The sequence below is a fragment of the Typopeltis vanoorti genome, chromosome 4 (assembly GCF_054136105.1).
Source record: "Typopeltis vanoorti isolate ZY-2024b chromosome 4, IOZ_Tvanoo_1.0, whole genome shotgun sequence".
In the NCBI taxonomy this organism is placed as follows: domain Eukaryota; kingdom Metazoa; phylum Arthropoda; class Arachnida; order Uropygi; family Thelyphonidae; genus Typopeltis; species Typopeltis vanoorti.
Genome location: NC_143552.1, coordinates 111,500,521 through 111,526,947, shown reverse-complemented (window position 1 = coordinate 111,526,947; position 26,427 = coordinate 111,500,521). Strand labels below are relative to the sequence as shown.

The 26,427-nt window shown below is 37.3% G+C and overlaps 1 protein-coding gene across 1 annotated transcript in view; it reads left to right on the top strand.

Annotated features, from left to right (window-relative positions):
- The first annotated feature begins 686 nt into the window (after nt 1-686).
- Nucleotides 687-26,427, top strand: part of PolrMT (mitochondrial RNA polymerase) — a 603,530-nt gene continuing 577,789 nt past the window's right edge. The window contains exon 1 of the mRNA XM_090391417.1: nt 687-787. The gene's annotated coding sequence lies outside the window, so the exon portion shown is untranslated. The remainder of the gene's footprint in view (nt 788-26,427) is intronic.

Here is a 26,427-nt window from a genome sequence, read left to right as displayed (position 1 = left end):
CGAAACAAATACACTTAATGTAAATGTATTTGTTTCGTGTATTCGTTTGCGCTTGTCATTGCTATGGATACGAAACTTTTATTATTGGTGTTTGTTCCTTGTGAGGATGAAATAATTTTAATAAAGCAATTTTTTAATATGTAAATTTATTCATTAATAAATTCGTTACTGATTAGGAAAAAAAGTTTTTATTTATTTTTTTATTATACCTCCACTTAAAATTTTCATCGGCTGCCACTGGACAGCAACTAGAAGAGTTTGTAAATTCAGCGGATCGAACCGAATACACTAACTTTCAACTTTTGCTACACAGACATTTTAATTTTATTTTTTAAATATCAAATAAATGTCTGTTGCTACACAGACATTTGCTGTGATATTTGCAAAATCAAGTTGAAAAGATTATCTGATTAACTTAGGTGTCCTCCCGCGATGAGTCTTCGGACTCCTTGGAGGTGTCAGGAATAATAATAATAATCTGGTCATAATATGTATTGTTTATGACGTCGATTTCATCATAGTGAGCTGTTTACTCTAGGTGGCGAATTGAATGTATTTTCTTGGAGCACATGTTCAATAAAAATGGCGTGGTTTGACTTTGTTTTTGTATACACGTTTTTAGCATTAGTGTGCTTGTATGGGGTGTAAATTTTAAATATGGGTAGTTTTTTATATACTGCATTTGGAGTCACAACATCACGATTACAATTTTATAGGCTTTTACATTTGCAGTTAATTGGAAAACAGAGATTTTCACAACGAAAGGAACTATTATACATATTATCAGGTGATGTTCAGTATGATTTATAGCTTCTATTCATAACTTTTCATCGTGTAGACAAGCACTTCACAAACTTTTGTCATTTACTGTCACCTCATATTCTATCCCTTATGTTTCCTACAGCTGTTTGTTGTCTTCGCATTCGGGAAAAAATAAAATTCCCAGTGTGTCTGGCTGACAGTAACAGATTAAGACTGGAACACGCTGGTATTACACCTTGTTACCATAACAGTCTGTTTAGATAAAGTTCCACGCCTTTGTCTGTAATGTCTATTGGATAGCAGGTAATACAGCGCTTATTTAAAAAGACCTCGGTTCGAATCTTGTCAAGAAGAGGAACGTTATAAGGTTTTGTGACAGAAGACGAATTGGCCAAACTTACACCAAAATGGCAAGTTTTGTCTTCCAGGTAACATGAGTCCTCAGCTGACTAGCAAGGGGAAATGCACACAGCTCTCAGTGACCAATTACTGTTATTCTTCATCATCTCTTCAAGGATTAGGCATTTGCCTGTTTCAGTTTCACTGGTGTTTCCATCTTGCAGCTGGTCTATCTTTCTTTCTTTCCCTTTGGTCTGTATCTGTCCACCCCTTTTGGTAGCCGATATCTTTACTGTTATTATTACTATTATTATGTGACACAGTACAGTAACGAGGGTATGAAGTGCCTGTGGCAAGTGTCTAACTTGCACCCCCCCAACCCAAAAATTTTGAAAAATTTAAATGTAACAAGTTAAATTTTACTAAACGCAATATGTTAAATACTTACCATTAACCCCATCAAAATGAGTTGCAGTGTGTTGCAGAATTTGTGTGTGTAAAGTGGCGTATTGCCAAAATTTAAAAATACAATATAAAATAGCGGACTTTTATATGTATTTATTTATTTTTATTTTTTACATTTTTTTATGCTTTGCGCCCCAAACCTAGTTGCACCTGTGGTGGGTGCCTCTGTCTCCTATTTTAATCCTCCAACTACACAATAACAGTAAACATCAACATGCAATGCCATCACTTGCCCACCAATAAACTGTATGCTTAAATGGCTACTTGAAATAGTTTAAAATAAACTAGTTTTATTAGTATGCCCTAATAATATTTGTGAGCTGCTTAATATTTAGATATTAAATAAAACTGAAATTAACTTAGTAGCAGGTCCTGTTATTCTATAGATACAGCAGCTCTGCATGCATTCCTGATGTGTGAAAAATTTTAGTGTGAGGAAAGACTGCTATTAAAGATTTCTCTATTACCTGTGGTTCTGTCATGGCATCATTTGTCTAAGAAGGAATAAGGTGTTTTAAACTGTTTATTATGATAAGGAACTTTTCAAGCAAAGCTAATTTAACAGAATATGACAGTTGGTAACTCAGGTGATTCCTCTCCTCACTGATGCATGAAGAATAACCAAATACATGCTACTGTAGTCATGAAATTAGGGTTCCAAAACCAAGGTTATTTTAATGGTCATACGACTGGGAGGACTAGAGAAGCAGACCGAGGTTTAACCTGAAAAAAAAAAAAAAAAACTGTGTGGGTATACTATACTCATCATGAGTGATCACATTCGTGGAAAATTTGATATAGAATTTCAACTCTTGAAAAGTTGTTATAGCTTCTCTAGCTTAGTTGGTTTTGATAATGCCCTTTGGATGGAAAGACCTGGGTTCAGTCCCATGTACGATATGAACTTTTATCACGGCTTTTCATCAAAAATGAGTTAGCCAGTCTTATGCAGAGCCTGGCAGGATTTTTTCTCCTGGAAACTTGTATTTTTCATTTACTTAAATATAAAGAGCCAACAGGCTTCATTTGGCAATATAAACATTAATTAAATTAAGGGGATATTACAGTAATTAAATTAAGGGGATATTATACTATATTCGGCATGAAACTCTCTGATTCCAATCTTTGAGTTTCATACTCGGTTTTAAAACAATGTGGGATCTAATATCCCCTTAATTTAATTAATACTTGTATTTTTCATCTTGCAAATAGGTAAATTGGTCAGAAAAACACATACAATATACAGACTTAGGACACTGTGGAAATAAGGATTAGGAATCCTGTTCTATTAGTCTAACAGATAAGCTTAGGTGTTAACGGTTATTCATGACTTATTTTTTAACGGTGTTAACAGCACCAAACAATTTTATCAAAAAGATGTTTTATTAACTGCTTATATTTCGCTGAATTTCAAATCAGCATCATCAGGGCACAACACACTTTTTTTTTTATGTTGAGCCCATACACAGGAGGTTGGTTGGTCAACCTATAGTACATTAGTACCATGTATGGATGGTGGGTTGGGAAAGGAGGAATTGGTTTACATTTGATTTGAATGACTTTAAATTGTATTCCTTGGGAAACACAGCAGGTGGGAGACTGTTCCACACTGCAGCAGCTGCAGGGATGAAGGAAGAGGAAAAGAAACTTGTTCTGTTTGTTTCTAGGTGAACTGTGAAGGGATGTTGTGCAGCAGCTGTACGTGTTCCAATGAGTTTAGTACTGAGCAGAGGAATTATTGATGATATTTCCGATGAGCATTTCCCATGGAAATATTTGTAGAATATACATACTGCAGAGACCATATGTCTGTGTAAAAGAGGGGGGAGGGAGTTGGTAAGGGATGGATCATTGATGAGTCAGCATTTTGAGAGAGCTTTTTGGGGCTTCACTCCATATGTGAGAGCAGTATTCAATAGTTGGGTGGAGTTGTGACTTGTATAATGTTAATAGCTATTCAGAGGTGAAGTAATCAAAAGAGAAATCCTAGTTTTTTTGAGGCTGAGGATGCAATGTTTGCGATATGTTTATGCCAGGAGTAGTTTGATGTGAGAGTGATTCCAAGGAGTGAGATCTCAAACTGTCGAGATTTGAGTATCATTAAAAAGGATATTGGGAAAAAATGGTTCTTTTTTATGGGAAATAGTACAGAACTGGGTTTTATTGGTATTGAAATTTATGAGGTTATCTGAATCCCATTGGAGGATAGCTTGGAGATCAGAGTTGAGGGTTGCTGTGGTTGATGTTCTGTAGGTTGAGGTGAGTTTGTAGTGTAAGGCTTATCAAATGCAAGTGAAGAGTGTAGTGTGCTGTTGTCTGCAAAACTGTGTATGGGTTGGAGGTCGGTAGGTCATTGATATATATAGCAGGAAGAGGGTTGGTGAGAGGACAGAACCTTGTGGGATGCCAGCATTAATTGAGTGGTGAGAGGATAGGAAGCTGTCCACCATCACACAGTGTGCATCCAGACAGAAAACTGGCAATCCACCTACAGAAGCCCTGGGTCAGACCGAATGATGGTAGTTTGCCTAGTAGGCCTTTATATCTCCAAATTATATCTGCACTAGATATCTCCAAAGCCTTTGACCAGACCTAGTCAAAGGCTTTGGAGATATCTGGTGCAACCACTTGAGATTCGCTAAACCTCTTCATAGCCTTCGTCCAGAGATGGGTGACGTATGTGAGTAGATCTCCTGTTAATCGGCAGTGGCGGAATCCGTACTGGCTGTCATTTATTTGGTGAGTGTCTTCAAGATAGTATAGGAGTTGGGAATTGATGATTTTTTTCCATTACCTTCAACAGGACTGAGGTAAGTGAGATAGGACGGTAATTGGATGGCAGTGACTTGTCACCCTTCTTGGGGATGGGCTGAATATAGGCCAATTTTCAGTTTGTGGGATAGATTCTAGTGGAGTAGGAGAGTATGTATAGGTGACATAGGATAGGGGTCAGTTCTGGAGCACAAACTTTCAGAACAATTGGGGGTAATGCCATCGGGGCCAGGAGACTTTTTTGTATTTAATTTGGACAGTATTTTTCAGATCTCATTCTGACAAAAGGATATGGGGGCATTGTATGTTGGGCATCTGGAATGGTTGGGGGAGGACATTTGCCATTGTCAGTTATGCATGCATTTGAAGCAAAGTATGAGGCTAGAAGATTGGCTTTTTTTTTTTTTTTTTTTTTGTGGGTGATGATGCAGTAGAGCCATCGGGGTGTGATAGGGGTTGGAATTATGTTGGGCAGAAATTACGGCCAGTTGCAAAGGCTCGGCTGCCGTTTGGACAGGTTGCTTGTTTCCTGCTTTTTGCTCTTTCGAACTCTATTTTGGAAGTGTCGATTGTTTTTTTTTGCATTTATTACGGGCTTCGGTGTAAGCTATGAAGGAGGATGGGGTTCTTGATTTCTGCCATTTGTGGTATGTCTGGTGTTTCATCTCTACAGCCTTGGCACATCTTTTGGAGAACCAGGGTTTCGTTAGGGAATGGCAGTTCAGGGCACTGTATGGAATGTATGTATTCATGCCGGTGAGAATTACTTTAGTAATAAGCTCGGTGCATATGTTTGAGTTGGAAGGCCGGAAGCAATAGTGCAACCATGGAAATGTGGCATAGAAGTTGCAGAGGCTGTCCCACTTGGCACTGTTATAGTGCCAAACAACTCTTGTATGGGAGTGTCTGTGTAAACATTGTTGTTGCATGGGGGGGGGAGGAGATGAGCACTAGGTTGTGGTCAGAAGTGTGGGGGGGGGGGCTCACTACTTTCACTGTGTATTTGGAGGGATCATTTGTGAGGAAGAGATCTAGGTTGTTTGGGGAGTGGTTTGGGTTATCTGGTATTCTGGTTGGCATCTGGACTAGTTGTGTAAGGTCGTTAGTGATGGCAAATGTTTCGCCATCTCTGCCTACAAGATCTGTGCAGCTGGAGGAGAAAAGCTAGCTAGTGTTGTGGACGTTGAAATCTCCTAAGAAGATGATTTCGCTGTTGTGAAAGCAGGATTGGTGAAAGTCGATTTTTTTAGGGAGACGAAATTAAAGAGCTCAGAGTGGTTGGTTGGGTTGGGGGAGCGATAGAGACAGCAGTTGAATTGGACTGAGTGGGGAAGATATTTTCAACCAAAGGAGGTCAAAGTTGGGTGCTCTCTAGCAAGATATGTCAGAGCGGATGTATGCGCAGACAAAAGTTGTTGAAGAGTGAGTAGTTTGGAAGGTTGAGATAAGTGGTGTTGCTATGAGGTGAGATTTGTGTTTCTGTCAGGAAGAGTAGGTGGGGTTTGGTAGACTGTAGGTGGTAGTGGACACTATTCAGGTTGGAGTTTAGGCCACGGATGTTGGTGAAATGGATGTGTAGGGTTTTGTGTGTCGTATGTTGGACTGCATGTATCTTGCACATTTCCTATGCGGTGCCTGTATGCTGGTCTCCTTGGTGACTGCTAGTGGCATCACTTGGTTTTTTCACCAGTTTATCTTGTCTGTAGTCGATGGTCCAGTTTTTGACGTTTTTTTTCGAGTTGTCTTCGAAGCTGGCGTCTTTGTTCCCTTTGTGCAAATGATAGGTCTGGTTGTGCACGTGTGCACGATTGGAGGCAGTGGGTATAAAATGTACAGCACTCACTGTTCTTTCACATAAGGGCTTTATATGTCCTGCAGTGTATCCTTTCTTGAATAACGAGATAGGCCATTCATATGTATTATCAATAAATCATTCAGGATTGAGGGATTCATTGATGACCTCAACTTCCCTTTTATTAGATTAACTTGACTAAAACTTCATGAATGAGTGAAACAATACAATTGCAATGGATAAAACATCTAAAGTCCTATAATAAATTTAGTTTAATCCTTTATCCAAGTGTGAGCAAACAAAGTTTGCTCCTGAAAGTATCTTCAGGACTGGGGTAAGGTGGTACAACACCAGGGCATTCCTTGCAAAGGTGGAGCGAGCTACCAACACTCCTATCTCAGTATCTCCCATAATGCAAAACACATCTCCTTGCAGATATGTCTAATGTTATGCATGAAGGGAAGGGCCACAACCCAGACTAGTTTCGACCTTTATTGAGGTCTCTTCAGCGGGAGCCAGGCCCAAGTGGAGATACCAGGCAGAAGCATTAGCAGGTCATCTCTACCTATAGGAGTTGCCAAATGGTGCATCACCCTTTTTTAATAAATTACTCTGTATTAATTTTAAAAATAGTAATTAGTTAAAAAAGTAAAATAATTTTTAATAAATACCTCAATAAAGGTCTAAACTAGTCTGGGTTGTGGCCCTTCCCTTGATGCATAACATTAGACATATCTGCAAGGAGATGTGTTTTGCATTATGGGAGATACTGAGATAGGAGTGTTGGTAGCTTGCTCCACCTTTGCAAGGAGTTCCCTGGTGTTGTACCACCTTACCCCAGTCCTGAAGATACTTTCAGGTGCAAACTTTGTTTGCTCACACTTGGATAAAGGATTAAACTAAATTTATTATACTCTAACCAAGTGAAAAATAAACTTTCAATATCTAAAGTCCTATTTTGTAATAACATGAAAAATACATTCGCTACTATTACTATGGCAAGTCAGGACTGTTAGACCACGTTTTGGACACTCCTTCACACTGGATTAGATGGAAGAAAATGAATGTGCTGTTGAGCAGTCATTACAGATATGAAAGATTATTTTTTGAGTCAGCAATGGCTTTGAAGAATTCTCCCAACATTAACAAATATGGTTACATTAATTTGCCAAAAATTTGGGAGATTTATCCTAAGAGCAACTCCCACATAGCTGTAATGTTTTTTTTTATGTTAGAGGACACCAAAATAGGACTTTAGATTTTTAGTCCATTGCAATTGTATTGTTTCACTCACTCACTGTCGCGTGTATATGTGTTGTGCTCTGATGATGCTGATACAAAATTCAGCAAAATATATGCAGTTTAATAAAACATTTTTTTTGATAAAATTGCCTGTTCTATTAGATTGATTTTGCATGCCTGCATGGTAGTATGATGTGAGTCTATGCATAAGCGTAAAACAGGAAGGAAGGAACGAACGAAAAAGTAGTTACAATATAAATATATTTGCTTCTTAAAATGAATTTTTTTATTTTTTATTTTTTTTAATGTAACGGTTCATGTGTAAATCTAGTCACCTGAATTTTGATGAGAAGGAAAAAAACTTTGGAAAAGGTATAAAATTGAGTAAAAAAGATAATATCTGAAATGTCGGCTGTAAGGATTTATTGAGAAAATGCAATGTGAAAAGTTTGGTAGAAGTAGTAGAGATGTTCTTTTAAAATCCATACAGGAATAGCTTCTTGTTCTAAGCTCTGTAACTCAGCATTAATCTGGTGACTATCCGACCTATTCACACAGACATATACAAACTTAAGTATCTATTATATTACCTATTTTCTGCCTCTCCATTTAACTCTGCAGTTATTTGCATTTTTTCAACCGCTTCACATATAACTAACATTCTGGAATCCCAATCTTGACTATGAGGGAGGGGGTTGTCCTCATCATAAACATTAACTAGATCCCAAATTTGCACGTGATAGGCTGGGTGTGATAAGTGTGTAGTATGATGGTACAGCCACAACTTTATCTCTATTTTCATCTCCAAATCTTATCAACCTCTTATCCCTTTTAATATTAAGTAGTACAAGAATTTACAATCCGAAGCACAACAAAACAGTGCAGCATGTGGAGATGGGTATTGTGTTGTAAGGTGGATAAGAGGATGGTTGATGGAGAGACATTAGAGAGTAGTTTATTCGGGAGTTAAGTCCAGAAGAAGGACTGTGACTAGTGGCATGCCATAGGGCTCTGTTCTTGGGTCGTTACTATTTATACATTAATGATATAGGAAGGGATCTGAGAGGAACTGTTCAGTTGTTTGCTGATAATGCAAAATTGGGTACAGCAATAGTTAATACAAATGATGTTAATTTTTTGAATGATGATTTGGATAGACTGGCAGTCTGGGCAAAAGAGAATGTATATCAGTTTGACATAGTTAAACTGACATCCATTCTCTGACATAAACTAACATCCAAAGTGTGAGGTTATGTATTTTGGGGTGAAAAGATTACCAGCTGTATACCACATTGATGGAACAGTACTCCAGGAAATTGATGAATCCAGGGATTTTGGGGTGTTAGTGGATAGGGAGTTTAGAGGGTACAATTAGCTCATCTGATTACTTGGTTCTGAAGAATACCAAGTAATCAGATGAGCAGGTTATTATTCTTCTTTTGAGTCTTGATTAGACAACATCTTGACTACTACATGCAGATTTGTCACCTGGGTTTCTTGGCAATGAGAAAGAGGTGGAGAGGATCCACAGGCGAGTGACCAAGATGTTAGCAGGTCTATGAAATGAATCTTACAAAAACAGGTTGCAGATATGTAGGTTACAGAAATTGGTTGACAAGCAGAAAAGGGATGATATGATTGAGAGATGCCATTTACTGATGGATTTTTTACAAGATTAATACCAAGGATATTTTTCAGAAGAGATCTAGGTGGCGAGAGAACTAGGGGCTATCTTTGGAAATTGAGCAAGGGTGTTAGAACTAGATTTTTCGCTTGGAGAGTGGTGAATAAGTAGAATAGGTTGTCAGTCTGTTTTGGATGCCTTGACTGAGTGAGTTATTACATAACACCTCCAGGGAGTCCAAAGACTCAATTGAGGGAGGGCACCTGCTCGACAACTCTCCATCAACTACAACTAACCACAACTACACCAATGACATCTACCACCCACCACCATCACTACTAGTATTTCCACAGACAATCACAAACATCCATGCCCACAGTGGGATTTGAACCCGCAGCCTTTTTGCTGGAGAGTGGATACGCTAACCACCTGGCCAACCAGGCTGGCAGTTCAAGGCAAAGTATGATAGATACTGTACAAATGTTGGATAGTGCTTGGCATGATGTTTAGGACCTCCCTCAATGAGTCTAAGGACTCCGTAATAATAATAGTAATAATAGAGAGAGAGAGAGAGAGAGAGAGAAAGACTCGGAGGAAAGCCTAGATTTAGGTGGATTAATGTAATTACCATTGCCTTAGAATCCCTGATATAAGAAGCAGTTATACTGGTGACTGAACAAGTCACAGATTAATTTGGAAGAAAATTGTTGATAGGGAGTTAGTAATAATGAAAACTTAATTGGATTGGATATTATAGTATTCTCTCATCTTTGAGGATATGTGTGAGGATATTGTAACAATATTTCTATTTTTACCTTTTGTCATAAAAAAAAATATGGTTTTGATTTTCTTCTAATCATTTATACATCAGACTGATTCTAATTATTTTATTTTATTTTATTATTTTTTTTCCCCAACACTCATTACCTTTTGAATCGATCCAATTCATAGAACTCATGTATGGTGTATATCATGTTCTCTGAAATGTCAGTATTCCCCTTTCATACTCTTTCACTGTTACTTATTCCATATATATCTGGGACACATATCAATCTGAAAAATTGACAAAAATCCTAATGAAATACAACTTTACCACCTCTTTCAGACCACATAAAAAATTTGGCATCCCTTATCTGCTCCACCAAAGACCACATTCCCTGGACCCACCAGGTGTCTACGAGGTCTCTTGCAGTTGCAGATTGTCCTACAATGGCCAAATAGGCAGGACCACCAATATCTGAATTTCTGAACATAAGGACTACATCCTGTTCCACCATTACAGCTGCTCAGGACCTTTTTTGAACCATAATCAGGACATCCAAATATGCTGGAAGAAGGCTTCTCTATTACACTGCAGCCAATACAAATATGAGAGACTATTCCTCAAATCTACCTCAGCCCTGAAAAACTTTCCAAACCTCAACAAATTTGGGAGGCACTCATCCTTAGATCTTCATCCCAATGGCCAAGACCACCCAATCTAGCCCACTAGAGGGCGCCATTTAGGATTCTAATCATGACTTTGGTTGCCTTTCTTCAGCCTCATTTGCCCAGTGTTAGTGCACACAGCACTAATATTCAGCAATGTAATGTTGCCGAAATATAGGAACGTATTGATTAAAGTTATTATAATTTTAGTTGTTATTTCCTGAAAAATAATAGTTATGATTATTACTTCTGTTTCGTCTCCATATCATGTGCTTGTGAAAGGCATATTTATCCATATTCTCAGCTTTGTTTTCAGACTTATTGTTTTACTTTTCCACATATTATCCATTTATGTAGGTTACTTTCACTTTTGTTGTTTGAGTTATCTTTTTTTATAGTTTTGAAGTTCCCATGTTTGGTTCCCAGAGCAGGGATTCTGCCCCCCCCCCCCAGTCTTTCAGCATTCAGCATTAGTGATACTTACTCTTAAAGACATGCAAAAAATATTGTAAAGATTCAGAACGTCCCATCTTTGAGGATACGACAGTAAAGTAGTTTTGCAGGCTAATCACTAGAGTGTACAGGACTGAATGGGGCAGTAATGTGTTTTGATGGCTTCCTGATTAGCTGGCACATAATCTTATTGACAACTGCACTGCCAGATCATGCCTGGATGGAGGCTGTGTATTGGTATGTGAGGAGCACTGATGAGGCCTGATGATGGAATGAAGTGTATATGCTCTCTCTCTCTCTCTATATATATGGGTGATATGTCTAATAGTCTACTTCCCCATTGCATGTTTCCTTCCTCCCCCCCCTTCATCTTTACCATATTAGCATGAAAGTAAACCTAAATAAAAGTAGTCTTACTGCAGTTTAAATTATAAACTTTTCCAAAAAAAAAAAAAACTCCCCAAAAAACTTTCACCTGCACACATCCAAACCTGATCTCCTATTTTTGACTGAACGCCAAATCTCTTCCAGAACTACCACAGCCCATCTTAACTGTCCAAACTACACTGTATATGATTAAGTTTTATGCATTCTGACACATCTTGCGAGGATGTCTAATCTTTAATCTCCCCTTTTTGACATTTGCCTCATTATGTGTCATTCATTTGCTGTCTCTTACCGTTCCCTTAATTCTGAAAACCCCTTTTGACCTCTAATTTCTTATCTGTGATCTTGATTTCATATAATCCAGATTTCTTAATAGCAAAAGTCATCTTCCTTGGTGACTTAAAAGTCCAAAATTCTAATTGGCTCTCTTTTTTTTAAATTACACTGACCAAGCTAGAAGAAAAGCAGAGATATTTACTGTAAGTAATGATTTAAATCAAATCATGTATCCTTTATGAGGATAAGTATCAAAATTGATCCTCTCCATTCATTTATTACATTTTATTCTTTTTCTTCTTCCTGTACATTGATACATATTTCTGGGAATGATGACATTATAAGGGAGATGCTGAAGTATCATAGTGAGATGATGATAATATTATGCTTGATGAGTTATAATTACTACATAATTATAACTAATAAGTATATTAAAATTATAACCAAGGTAGACCACTGAGCCTCCAACTAGGGAGGGTCATCATGCAGTATTCTGGAAGGTTGCTAAACATGTGGAATTCTCTGTCAAGAAAAGATTTATGCTGAACTATTAAACTGGGAATTATGACAGACTTAGGAGGCATCTTGAAGCAGTGACATGGTTTGAGAAGCTACCAGGAAAGAATGTTTGTAGTGAATGGGGAATGGTCAGGGATTGGTTGAGAAAAGCTGTATCAGACTGCATACCTACAGCCAGAGCATAAACCAAGTGGAAGTCAAGTGGATGAGTAGGGAAATAAAGAAAGAGCTGCAAAAATTACCCGCCATGTTATCTTAATGCATCTCTTCCTCTCACTGTATATCAGAATATTTACTAAGCAGGAGTTTCCAGATTCACGATATAAGGCATTGTCTTTGACTTTCCACGGCCAGGAAATAATCCAAAAATAGCCAACAGTTACTGTCCTGTCACTTTGACTAGCTAGCTGACTTTGTGAGATCTAAGATCTTGAAGAAAATGAGTAATGTCAGATTTTGTATGTAGAAGACAATGATCTTTTCTCCAAAACCTAATGTGGCTTTCATAGACACCAGTCAGTGTTAAACTGTTTGGTCAATTTAGTGATATCTGTCATATTCCTGAAAAACATGGACATCTGGTTTCAGGATTCTTTGACATTGGGGGGTGGAACTTTTGACAACTTGGAAGTATGTGGTTTATTAAAACAACCTTATAATCTGCATCTCAGGGGAACACCTTTTTATATTCAAGTCTCTCTCTCTTTCTCTCTATCTCTCTCTCTGTAGCTAAATCTTTTGGGTTGGGTCTGAGTGGAGGGTATTACCCAAGGCTCTATCCTAAGTGTGTAACACATGTAACACCTTTGTCTTTAAAGTAAACTCAGTCACTGAACAGTTTACTCCCACACTAGGTAATGCAGTATATGTTAATGACTTCACAGTTTTTTTATTTATTTATTTTTATTTTTTATTTTTTTCAGTCCTGTATCATTTAAACTCAAGGTAACTTCATCAAGCAGTTGATTGTATCTGCTTATTATTTCATAACAAGTTCAGGTTTTCAGAAGAAAAAAGTGTATGTACACTTTTCTTGAAAATGTGATCTTTGCCCAGATCCAGAATTAAGAATGGGACAAACTGTTATTCTAGTAGTCAAGTTCTTAGGACTTGTTAAAAAAAGCATAGTGCTGATTGATGTTCCATGATTTGCTTTTATCCTGTAGTTCAGAATCTCTACAGCTTGGTTTAGATAAGCCCTTTGGTTGAATCTTGTCTATAACATGAGGAACCTTTATCAGGTGTTTTTAATCAAATGGTGAATTAGCGTCTTTCATACAAAGGTGGAGGGTTTTTTCCTCCCTGGAAACTCAAGTTTTGCATCCCTTAAAACAGGCAAACCAGCCAAGAGAACACATAATTTACAGACAAAAATAGCTTAGTATTGGCTCCATGAGATGGTGCCATATATCCCCATAAGGGCTTCACAGCTGTTGTATCATCATATGCTAATTAATTAACTAATCATGCAGTTGTTTGCTCAAAGGTTGATTTTGAGTCACAAGTCTATGCTTCTTTAAAGCTGAATAACTTTTTATGATTGGATCCTATCATCCATCACAGAAGATAAATCTATTGCTGCATTTTGCATCTCACCCATTTAGAGTCTTTATGTCACAGTGAATGAACCTGCTCTCTTGCTTTTCAGTGGAAGCATTTGTTACTTATGTCCTAAAGATAAAGTCTTTGCCAAACAACCATCCTTTGTGGATATATTTTCTTTTCTGACAATACTCACTCTGTCATAAGGCTCCTTGATCTCTTGCCTTAGTCCATGTTTCCAAGTTCCCTATTCAGCCAGCTTCTCATAGGTAACCAGGAAAAACTAAACATATTTCAAATCCATCTACACTGTAGAGAACTGTTTTATAATTATTGTTGTTTATAACTTTTGTTGCCCAGTGTTGTACTACCTTACCCCAGTCCTGAAGATATTTTCAGGCGCAAACTTTGTTGCTCACACTTGGATAAAGGATTAAACTAAATTTATTATAGTCTAACCAAGTGAAAAATAAACTTTCAACATCTTTCTCTAAGTCCAGAGTAATTTAATAAGAAGGTGGCACACCTTTTGGCAACTCCTATAGGTAAACATGACCTCACCATTGCTTCTGCCTGGTATCTCCACTTTTGGGTCTGGTTCCCACTGAAGAGACTCAATAAAGGTCGAAACTAGTCTGGGTAGTAGCCCTTCCCTTAATGCATAACATTATACATATCAGCAAGGAGATGTGTCTTGCATTATGGGAGATACTGAGATAGGAGTGATGTTAGCTTGGTCCATCTTTGCTGCGAGTAGCCTGGTGTTGTACTACCTTACCCCAGTAAGGTTCAGATATTTTCAGGCGCAAACCTTGTTTGCTCACACTTGGATAAAGGATTAAACTAAATTTATTATAGCCTAACCAAGTGAAAAATAAACTTTCTAGAGGCTTATCTTCTTGAATGGCAGGCAGTCTCAAGTAGAGTGATGAGGACAAATATCAGAATGGGGAATTGGACAATGAGACTTATTTGTGCCTATGGTCCCACAGAAGGTTCTACTAAGGTAGAAGTGGAGAAATTTTTTGATGCTTTAGAAAAAGCAACTGACACAATGAAAAAAGAAAAGTTCATCCTTGTTGGGGATCTAAATAGCAGAGTAGGAAATGATTGTCAGACATACAAAAATGTTTTGGGAAAATTTGGAGAAAAGAGCAAAGCTAAAAATAATGGCAAATATCTGTTGGATTTCTGCTCAGGACATGAACTGGTTATTACTAACACGATGTTCGAACATGAAAATGTGCAAAAATTCACATGGAGAGAAGAGGCAAAGAATAAGAAAAATCTCATTGACTATGTTATTGTTGATAGTGATGTTTTCTATCAACAATAACATATAGGACACCAGAGTGTACAGAGGATTTGAAATCGGAAGCGATCACTATTTAGTCTTGAGCAGGATAAAATTGAATTTCATATTGAAAAGAATAACATGTAAGAAAGTTTTAAAGCGAATAAAAGTTGAGTAGCTCTCAGATGTGAACTATAGGCTAAAATACACAAAGATTATTGAAGAAAAAATGAAAGAGTTTGAGAACAGGAACCAAACCTTGGAGATTCAGTGGCAAGCCTTGAAGAAATCCCTGATTGATTCAACCAGAGAGGCATGTGGTGAGGTTGTCTGCAAGGATAGAAAAATCAGGACTCCTTGGTGGACACAGGAAGTTAAAGAGGAAGTGAAGGAAAAGAAGAAAGCATATCAAAAGTTCCTGGCAAATAAGTCAGCTTTTGCTCTTAGAGAATACAGAGAGAAATGTAAGAAACACTGTGTAAAACTAGCTAAACAAAATTCATGGGAGGATTTTGGCAAGAACATGGAAAATAAATATCAAGAAGTGGTAAGATATTCTGGAGGTTGTTGAAGAAATGGAGAAAAGAGTGCTGTAAAGGAGTTAGAGATGATAAAGGTGACATGAAAACAGGAGAAAAAGATATCCTTGAAGTATGGAGTAATTGCTTCAAAAAATTGCTAAATGAAACAAGCAGTGATAGCACAGTGGTAAAAAAACACTTAACAGGCATACAATGCAGTCAGGAATACATATCCCTACTTGAAGTAGAAAAAGCCATTAAAGGTTTGAAATGTGGAAAGACGTCACGAGTAGATGATATTCGACCAGAAATGCTGCAGTATGGTGGTATAAAAGTCTTACAGTGGCTGCACAGCATAGTTCAGAAGGCCTGAACAGAGGGACGAATTCCTGATGGAGTAGAGCTCTCATAGTACCCATATATAAAATGGGAAATAAAACAATGTGAGAATTACAGAGGTATTTCCCTACTGAGTGTTCCTGTTGAGAAGAATTGTGGAAGAAAAGCTTGGTGAAGAACAAGCTGGATTTAGGCCAAATAGAGGCTGTCAGGATCAGATCTTCACTTTATGACGAATAGTTGAGAAAGCATGGGTATATAACAAAGATCTGTATTTAAGTTTTGTCAATCTGGAAAAGGCATATGACAAGGTGCCAAGAGAGAAGCTATTCAATATGCTACATATTGAATTGGTGTCAATGGGGCATTATACCAAGCAATACTTAGTCTTTATTTGAGTTGTAAGTTAGCAGTTAGAATTGAAGGAAGTACAGGAAGATGGTTTGATGTTAAATCTGGTGTGAGACAAGGATGTACATTATCCCCTCTGTTATTCATTATCTATATGGATCACATTATGAAGGTAAGTGGTATTAAACATGATATCGGAATTGGAGATGTTAATGTCAGCTCTTTGCTTTATGCGGACGATGTTATACTTCTAAATAAATCCGCTACAAGTTTGCATGATTCCCTGACTAAATTGAATAACTGTTGTAATAGATATGGTATGAAGGTCAGCATTAAAAAGGCAAAGACAATGAAAATAGGCAGAATTGTTGAAAATGTTAACAATTCTACAGAACAGAGAACCTGTGGAACAAGTAAAACATTTCAGCTACTTAGGCACGATTTTTAGTGAAGATGGTAAATTAAATATGGAAATAGACAACAGAATCAACAAGGCTGGTATGGTAGGAAGTCAATTGAATAAATTCATATGGAATAAGAGAGAAATTAGTTGGAACACTAAATTAGTGTATACAAGACAGTGTTCAAACCAGTTTTAACTTATGGATCTGAGAGCTGGGTCAGAAGTACAACTCTTGACCAAAGATCAGAGACCACAGATATGAGAGTCCTGAGAAAGATTAGAGGTGTGAACAGATGGCATCAATGGCAATATCATATTAAAAACGAGGATATTAGGAAAGAACTTGACATTGTTGGCATCCAGGAATGCATTAACAGAGCTAATCTCAGGTGGTATGGTCACTTAAACAGAATGGGCGAGGAAAAATTAGCAAAACAAGTATTCTCTGCCAGGTTGGCAGCAAAACGACCCAGAGAAAGATATAGGTGGATTGATACGGTACAATGTGCCTTAGATGATAGAAATATAAGATCTGATAATGATAATATTGGAGTCCTGACAAGTAACAGACTGATTTGGAGGAAAATTGTAGATAGGAAGTTAGTAATGATGTAAATTTTTCATGTAGTACTATCATTACTATCATTAAGAAGGATGTATCCTTCTTAAACATACACGCACACGCGCGGGGGAGATGGGATAAATTCTGATCTGTATAGATTTGTTTGAACAAAATTCATCAGAGATTGCTAAAGTTTTTAAATAATATATATACACAAATGGATAAATACCAATAGAATGGAATACAAGTATAGTAATGCCTATATTTAAAAAAAGGGGATAAAAGAAAACCCACATACTACAAAATATATAGTAGAATACTCAATGAAAAATTGACAATATACAGTAAAAAAATGTTATTGGAATGTCAGAATGGATTTAGAAAAGGATGCTGCTTTTTGACCATGGCAGATTTCTCTCAGGCTAACATCTGACTTGAAATATTTACCTCACTAGTTAGCCACCACAAAATTTTTCAAACCTGTCTCTACGGCGCTGTTTTTCAATGATATCTATCACTCTCCTAATTCCACCCACCATTCTGACCTTTTTAATATTTTCCTGAGCTTTCTTTAAATGTTTATTTTTTCTGTCCAACTATTCTAGTAGCAAGATCATCTTCCTAGGAGATTCTTGTGTAGAGGCTTAATAAATACGGTTGCATTAAGCTTCCGAAGATTTGGGAAACACTCATCACCAGAGGTCCCACCTTACATTCCAGGCCACCTACTACTGCCCTTAGAGGGCGCTCCACCTAGATAGGACTTTAGTGTCACCCACGTGGTTGGGTTTAGTATTGTAAGTTTTTGTGTGCATGTTACATTAATTGTTTTGTAATCCCCGTAGATGTCCTAGTGACTAGGACGAAATATAGGAAGTATTAAATTCTATTTTAATTCTTTTTGAGTGTTGTAAAAAATCCATTAAACCTCCAACATAATGTTCCTAGGAGATTGTAATGCTCACAACATTCAATGACATAGTTGGGAAGTGAATGAAGTCCTCATATTTCACTTAGAAATATGAGGACTATATCAACTTATTAAAGAAATATATTGTTGTATTGCAACATGAGTACTGTCCTGCTTTTCTTCATTTTGGATTTGCAAATACTTTACTCTTCCTATTACTGAAAAACATTAAAAAAAAAAAAGAAGCTAAATGCAAATGGAATAACAGCCAAAAAGAAGAGAATTTAATTTAGAAACTCACGATTTGTTTATATATTATGAAAAAGCATTTGACAGAGTAAAAAAGTCATAATTTGCACTCCACAAGAAAAGTGACACAAGTCAAAAGGAAAGAAAATTATGTATTTTAAGATTAACCAAAGTTGACCAAAGTGACACTAGTTAACTGAGGCAGGAAGTATTTGAATTCAACTTGTGTCGCTTTTCCTAATTGAAGGCCTATGTATTTAGAACACAATCTGCACATAAAATAAAATTCAAAAAATTTTGACTTGTGTCACTTTTCTTATGATATGCTGTTTGATATATTACAAAGAATAAATATACCTAATTTACTATTGAATATGTACAAAGATAATGGAATAAAAATAAATGAAAAAAAGTCTGAAAAACAATGTATAAACTAAGGAGTAAGACAAGGATGTTCTCTATCTCCAACACTTTTTAATATTTATATTAATACGGTGGAACACTTTAAATGAACCAAGTATAGAAATTTTCCAGAATAACAAAATAAATATGCTATTTTTTGCAGATCATCAGATAAAAAAGACAATTTACAAAGATCAGTGTAATTTAATATTACAGTAGAACAGTTTGTAATTGTTCTACTGTATTGCCTTGGAATGAAAATATCCATAGATAAAACTAAAACAATGGCATTCTGTGGACAAACCTCAGTTAGAAGTACAGTAGTTATTAATAATAAAATAATAGAGCAGATAAATACTTTTGATCATCTTGGATGTGAAATGTTATATTAAAGAAGAAAAAGACGAAATTAAAATTTCAAAATTTTTACAGATTATAGGCTTAATATATAGAATGCTCAATTCAAATATTGTACAAAAAGAAGCACACTTGAAAATATACAATACTTTAGCAGTTATTATATGGAAACATAAATTGAGCAATAAATAAACAATATAAAGAATAAAAACAAGTGAAATCAGATTCATGCTAAGAACTGCAAAATACACATTATTAGACAAAAAAAAAGAACAACAACGATATTTTAAAACAACTAAAAATAAAATCAGTAGAAGAAAAACTAAACAAATACAAAGAAAATTGGATAGAACATGTAAACAGAATAGCTGCCACCCGATATCCTAAACAAATAAAGTATAAACCAATTTGAAAGAGAAGGCCAGATAGACCTTGCAAGAGGATATTAGATGGATAATGAGACCAAAACAGACCCACATTGTCTATACCCATATTTAGCATTATGATATATATATATATATGTAGAAAGTTTTTTAACTTGGGTATATTATGTATTTAAGATACCAAGTAATTTTATATAAACTTGGTTTTTAATCTTATTTCCCAAGTAAGTCAAGTTGGCGCTTGCATGTAGTGCAAGTCTGAAGCAACTCGTGGTAAGGGTGGATTAAGCTCTGATCACTTTCCTTAGTATTTTTCCCTTAATGTAAAGCACATCCCCTTGCAAAGACGTATGATGCTATGCATTAAAGGCAATGGTCACTACCCATACCAGTTTCGACTTTTATTGAGGTCTTATCACTGGGAGCCAGACCAGTCGAGGCCGAGAACATTTCAGACCACCCATGTATATATATATATGTGTATATATATATATATATATATATCATTATAATGTATCATCCACAATATCACTGACAAATAAGTTTAAGAATAACAGTTCCAGAATATACAGTCAGATGCTTCTATAGACCAAGGAATGGAAAGGATGGTGGGGATAGTAGGCATTGGTGGAGAGGTAATTAATATGGAGATTTCAACTATGTGAACATAGATTGGAAGGAGGAGAGGACACATGGTAGGAAGGAAATGGAATTATGCAGTTAGTAAGGAATAATTACCTGAGACAGCATATGATGGAATATACTAGAGATTTGAGAGTGCTGCATCTGAGAATTTGTTTATAACCTGTATGATCACTTTGCTGCCGATTGGTGAGAGAGATCATTTGGGCTTGACCTGGGAGATCGCTAAATGTTTGGAATTTTCAGTTAAGAGGAGGGGGTATATGTGTAATGACAGGGCTGGTGTGTATGACGAACTTAGGATATTCCTTGGATCAGTGTCATGGCATGTGAAACTGCAAGGGCTGGATGTTGATAGTGCATGAAAAGTGGAAGGAGTGTTTGAGGGAAGTAATGGAAGACTACATACCGAGAGTCAGGAGAATACATCAAGTGGTAGTTATTATTATTCAGGCCTCCATGGAGTCAAAAGACTCATTGCGGGATGTTCTTCCTAGGAAACACAAAGTCTATCAAGACCCCTCGCGGGAGGTCCCTCCTAGGAATCACAAAGTCTATCATACCACTCCTTAAACTCATTGACTGTTCTCGCTCTCACCACTCTATCAGGCAGTGCTTTCCATGGTTCAACCACCCTCCATGCAAAGAAACCACTCCTTACCCTTTTGCTCACAGCTTCCTTTTGTAACTTCTAGGGATTGCCCCTTGTCATCACTCCTTCCCGCTGTTCAACCAAGCGAAAGAACTCCCCAATGTCAACCCTGTAACCACCTTTCAACAGTTTAAAAGTCTCAATCATATCACCTCTCCTCCTTCTATCTACCAAACTCTGCAGTCCACATTCCCTCAGCCAATCCTCATAACTAACATTGTGCAATCCTGAAACCATCTTTGTTATCTGCCTCTGTACCCTTTTAACAGTTCATTTATCCCCTTCAAATCCTGGGGACAAAATCTGAGAACAATAGTCTAAGCGTGGTCTGATCAGGGTCTTATACAACGGAATGATAACTCTTTTATCTCTGCAAGTCAGCATCCTTCTCAGCAATCCTATGGGTTACCTTCACCACCTTTGCAATATGTCCCCTGAATTTCAAGTTTCTATCAATCATCAACCCCCAGATCTCTTGTCTCCCCCTACTTCCTCCAGTACAACTCCTCCAATAGAGTATGAAGTGTCCCAAACCTCAAGACCTTACATTTTGCTGCATTAAACTGACATCCCTATTCATTTGCCCATCCATCTAGCTTATTCAAATCCTCTTACAGGTCTACCACATCTGCACTATTACTAATAACCTTTCCCAGTTTCACATCATCCGCAAACAATTGAATATCCCCCCCCTGCAATCCACTGACAACATCATTAATATAAAAGTTAAACAATATAGGTCCCACTACTGAATCCTGTGGGACCCCACTTGTAACCTTCTGCTTCCTTGAAACTGCCCCACCACACACAACTCTGATACCTATCAGACAGCCAATCCTGAATCAAGTTGACCAACCTGACATCCGAACCCATGTGCTGCAACTTAAATATCAGCTTATCATTTGGCACCCTCTCCAATGCCTGTCAAAAGGCATATACCGCCAAGAAAATGGCAGTATATGCCTTTCCCTGATCCACTGCTCTTGTAACTTTATTATAAAAGGCTAGCATATTTACTAAAACAAGGGTACCCCTTAACAAATCCATGTTGACTCTCACAGATTAACATCACCCTCATCTGCCCAATGCTGTATACAGTCCCTGACTAATTTCTCCAAGATCTTAATAACTACTGATAATTAGATGCTTCCAGTCTGCTATTGCCCTTATGCAATGGCACTAACTTACCTTCCTTTCATTCCCTGGGCACCTTTTCCATAGCCAGACTTTCATTGAAAAGCCAGGTCAAAGGAGCTGTCAGTTCTTTAGCGCATTCTCTCAAAACTCTTGGTGAAATACCATCCAGAGTACTCAGTATTTGGAACACACTCTCCTCCTGCACCTCTAAACCTTGAACCTGCCCTATCCCTCTAGTTTTAAAATTTACTCTTCCAGGATGAAGTACTCCAATAAAGTGTTCATTGAACAATTCCACTATGTCCTGTGCATCAGTCACTCTATTCCCATTTCTATCCCACAATGTCATTCTTCCACAATCATTTCTCCTCCTACTGGCCACATAGCTAAAAAATTCCCTGGGATTTTCTTTGGATCTTTGGGCCAGTCTCTTCTCATATTCCAGTTTCGCCTTCCTTACTATACTAGTCACTCTCCTGGCCTGTGTCTTATATTCTTCATGCATCTTCTCTTCACCTGTCTCCTTATATCTCTTCCATAGCCTCTTTTTCACATGCAGTTCCTGTTTAATATTGTTTATCATCCACTTTACACCAAATTGTGTCCTCTTCTTCACTTGTGGAATACAGTTTACTATTGCTGCTAACAAATATTCCTTCACAGTTTCCCAAGCACTAATGATATCCCGGCCTTCCAATTCCTCCCCTCCATGAAACTTTCCCAAGTTGATATCTAAGACTATTATAATCACCTGCATTATAATTCCACATATGTTCCCATCTCTTTGATACTCCTGCATGTTTATTCATCTTCCAAGTCACAACCACATGGTCACTCTCTCTCCAACTGGTGGGAGAGATATCATCTCAGTTATAATCAGCTCTTCTGATGCTATGATCAAATCCAAAACTTTTGAACCTCATGTTCCCTGTATTGCATGTTGCCTAAGACATTTGTCCCTCAAGAATTCTAGAAATTCCATTCCCTTATTGCTACATGCATCTTCCTCTCCCCAATTTATACTGCTGTAGTTAAAATCTCCCATAACAATCATTCTTCTTGCACTTGCCAAGCTCAACTGTCTAAACATCTCCTGGTGCCCACCTCTGTGCTCCTTGGTTTGTAGCAACACTCCACTAAATATCTTGTTTTGCCCACCTCCACCTCACATTATATGCTTTCAAAATCATTATTCTCACTGCCTTCCAAAGCCTCCACTCTTAAGAGGACATAAGTCGTCGCTTATCATAAGTAGTACTCCACCATCACGCTTTCCCTTCCTATCCTGACGAAAAATGCTGTACCCTGCTATTTCTATTCCTGTTATTATAACCTCTTCTTTGGTCAGGCTGATACTATCAGTGCCACCAATTCCTCTCCTTTATCCCCTGTAGACTCCACTGGGCTCAGCATTACCTGGTGTTATCCCCCCCCCCCTTCTCCCAAGTACTCATTCCCACAAGAGGCCACCCCTGCTACCATCCACTCTGGGTATTCTAGTTTCCTTGCATTGACACACCGACTTGTTCAGAATAGCACTCTGTAGTTAAATAGATGAATATGATCATTAAGCTGGAGCTACAAAAAAGAAAAATTTGTGGATGGAATTCAAGGAGAAAGGTGACCAGCAGGCACATTAGCAGTATGAAGCACAGGCCAGAAGGGTAACCAGTGTGGTAAAAAATGCAATAGCCAAGTATGAAAGGAAATTAGCAGTGAAGGCCAAGATAACCCCAAACAGTTCTTTCAATGTTGCAAGTAAAAGGAAGAATGTTTATGGCACAATGATTTTAATGAATGCTGATGGTAGGGAGGTAATTGAATCATTTGAAATAGTAGAATTACTAAGTGAACACCACTTTGCAAGAGTATGTCATCCAGGTGGAGATATTGCAGTAACAAGAGAGGCAAAGACTTATATGGGAACTGAGGTAAATGAAATGGAGGTGCATAGCATATTACAGAACCTTAATGTGAATACACCTGTGGGATTGGATGGTATACCAGCTCAAGTTTTACAAGAATGTGCTAGGGAAGTGGCAGTGCCTCTGACCACATTGTATAATTTAAGTCTCTCCTCTGGGTTAGTCCCAAAGGGGTGGAAAGAAGGGGGAAAATAGTTCCATTGCATAAAGGAGGCTCCAAGACTGATGGAGCAAATTATTGACTAATCAGCATATCAGGAGTCATAGTCACTGTATACAGTAGAAGTTGGTCAAGAACAAAATACAGTGATGTATAGACAGAAATGGGATACTGGTGAGTAACATGGTTTTGTGAAGGTAGGTTGTGGCTAGTAACTTGCTCATGTTTTATAATACGGCAACAACTGAGTTGAGATCATGCGACTCAACGACAAAGGCAAGCCAACAGTTGTTGAGTTGAAATGCTGATTCCCTTCAACCGAATTCCAAAATATCTGAAACTGCCATAAGAACATTCACTATATATTTCTTAGTTTTAACATGTTCACGTCGAGATGGTGTTTTGCCCGTTTATCGTTCCAATGGGACTTTTCATTACTGTTTGTGTACTGCTTCTGCATCACATAGGTGAGCTCAACTGACACAAAGTTTCAAACCCTTCATTAGAATTTTATTGCTAACTTCAGTAGAATTTTATTGCTAAAACTTACTCGTGTTTTATAATACGGTAACAACCGAGTTGAGATTATGTGACTCAACGATGAAGGCAAGCCAACAGTTGTTGAGTTGAAATGCTGATTCCCTTCAACCGAATTCCAAAATATCTGAAACTGCCATAAGAACATTCACTATATATTTCTTAGTTTTAACATGTTCACGTCGAGATGGTGTTTTTCCCATTTATCGTTCCAATGGGACTTTTCATTACTGTTTGTGTGCTGCTTCTGCATCACATAGGTGAGCTCAACTGACACAAAGTTTCAAACCCTTCATTAGAATTTTATTGCTACTTGTATGTCTGCAGCTTCTACATCAGGCTGGCAGGAAGACACACATACGCACACTAAATGGCATATTAGTTTCAATTCTTCAGTAGAATTTTATTTGAAGTTTGCATTTGTGATTTGTCTTAATGACATCGAAAATTTCAAATGCAATTGAACACTTATTTCACAATTGAAAATCTAAACAATAGTTAGATACTGTGTTTGGTGGTTATAACATATGGTTTTTCTTGAATCTGTACAGCATAGTTTCTGTGGGAGGGGAGATGTGATTCATTAGTTAGTGCCTTTTTATCCCAGTGTCTCTAATTGCACTATTTGTTGACAAATATATTACACAGACTGCAAATGTTTCTGTACTTTATTCAGTGATACAATAAAACTACTCATTTTTCTTACATCTGCAGTATAGTGACTGTTGTGGAGAGCGTTTTGTTTACTGCAATGAGTGAGTTACTATCACCTGATGTGAACGTGTTTAAACTTTTTTTGTGTGTGCGAGGTATATGCAAAACTTTTTAATTTCTTTTTTCGTAAAGTAAAATCAGGAGTGCGAGTTATATGTGAGGACAAGTTATATTTAAGTACTGTATTTACTTGATGAGGAAATTGATGAAACCAGAGATTTGGGAGTATTAGTGGATAGGGAATTGAAGTTTAGAGGGCACATAGCAAAAGTTACTAAAACAACTCATCTGGTTACTTAGTTACTGAAGAATACTTTGACAAACAGTTTATTTTTCTTCTTTATCGAGCCTTGATAAGACCCCATCTTGACTACTGCATACAGATCTGGTCATCTCAATTTCTTGGCAATGAGGGAAGAGTTGGAGAGGATCCAGAGGTGAGTAACCAAGATGGTATCAGGTGTATGGAATGAACCTTACAAGAAATTGGTTGACAGGTGGAAAAGGGATTGATTGAGACATACAGAATATTGAAGGGTTTTTAAATACAGATGAAATTTTTCAGAACATGTCTGGTGGTGGGAGAACTAGGGATCATCCTTGGAAACTGAGCAAGAGTGTAGTTAGCAAGGATGTTAGAACTAGATTTTTTGCTTGGAGAATGGTGAATGAGTGGAATAGGTTGCCATAGTCTGTTGTGGGTGCCTTGACTGTGAATGAGTTCAAAGCAAAATATGATAGATACTGCACAAATGTTGGATTGTGTTTGGCATGATGTTTAGGCCCCCCCCCCCCTTGATGAGTCTAAGGACTCCATGGAGTAGTCTGTAATAATAATAATATATTTCTCTCATTTATTACTTAATGGAAGTGGGGCAGAGAAAGCAACTTTGAAACATCATGACTCTTGCTGTTGTCTTGCGACTGTTACCAAATAATTTTAATATTTCACTAGTTCGATGATTTCATGGAATGCTTTTTTTTTTTAATCCGGAAAAACCACGTGTATCCTTTCAAGTGTTTATCCTAGTATTTCTCTTACATTTAAGAAAACCAGAAGCAGATCTGATAAGGTAGTAAAATCAGAACCAAGGACATGTTCTGGGAAAAATTGGCTATAGTTATTGGACAGTATATACGTAATCTTTGTTATAAACTGCTGGATAGTGGAGTGACATTAATTCAAGAACCAATTTATAATGCAATAAGCCTTTTTTTTTTTTAAAGAAGTATAATATATGCATAAATATACCTGGATATGATTCAAAAACTTTCTCATTAACTTTTC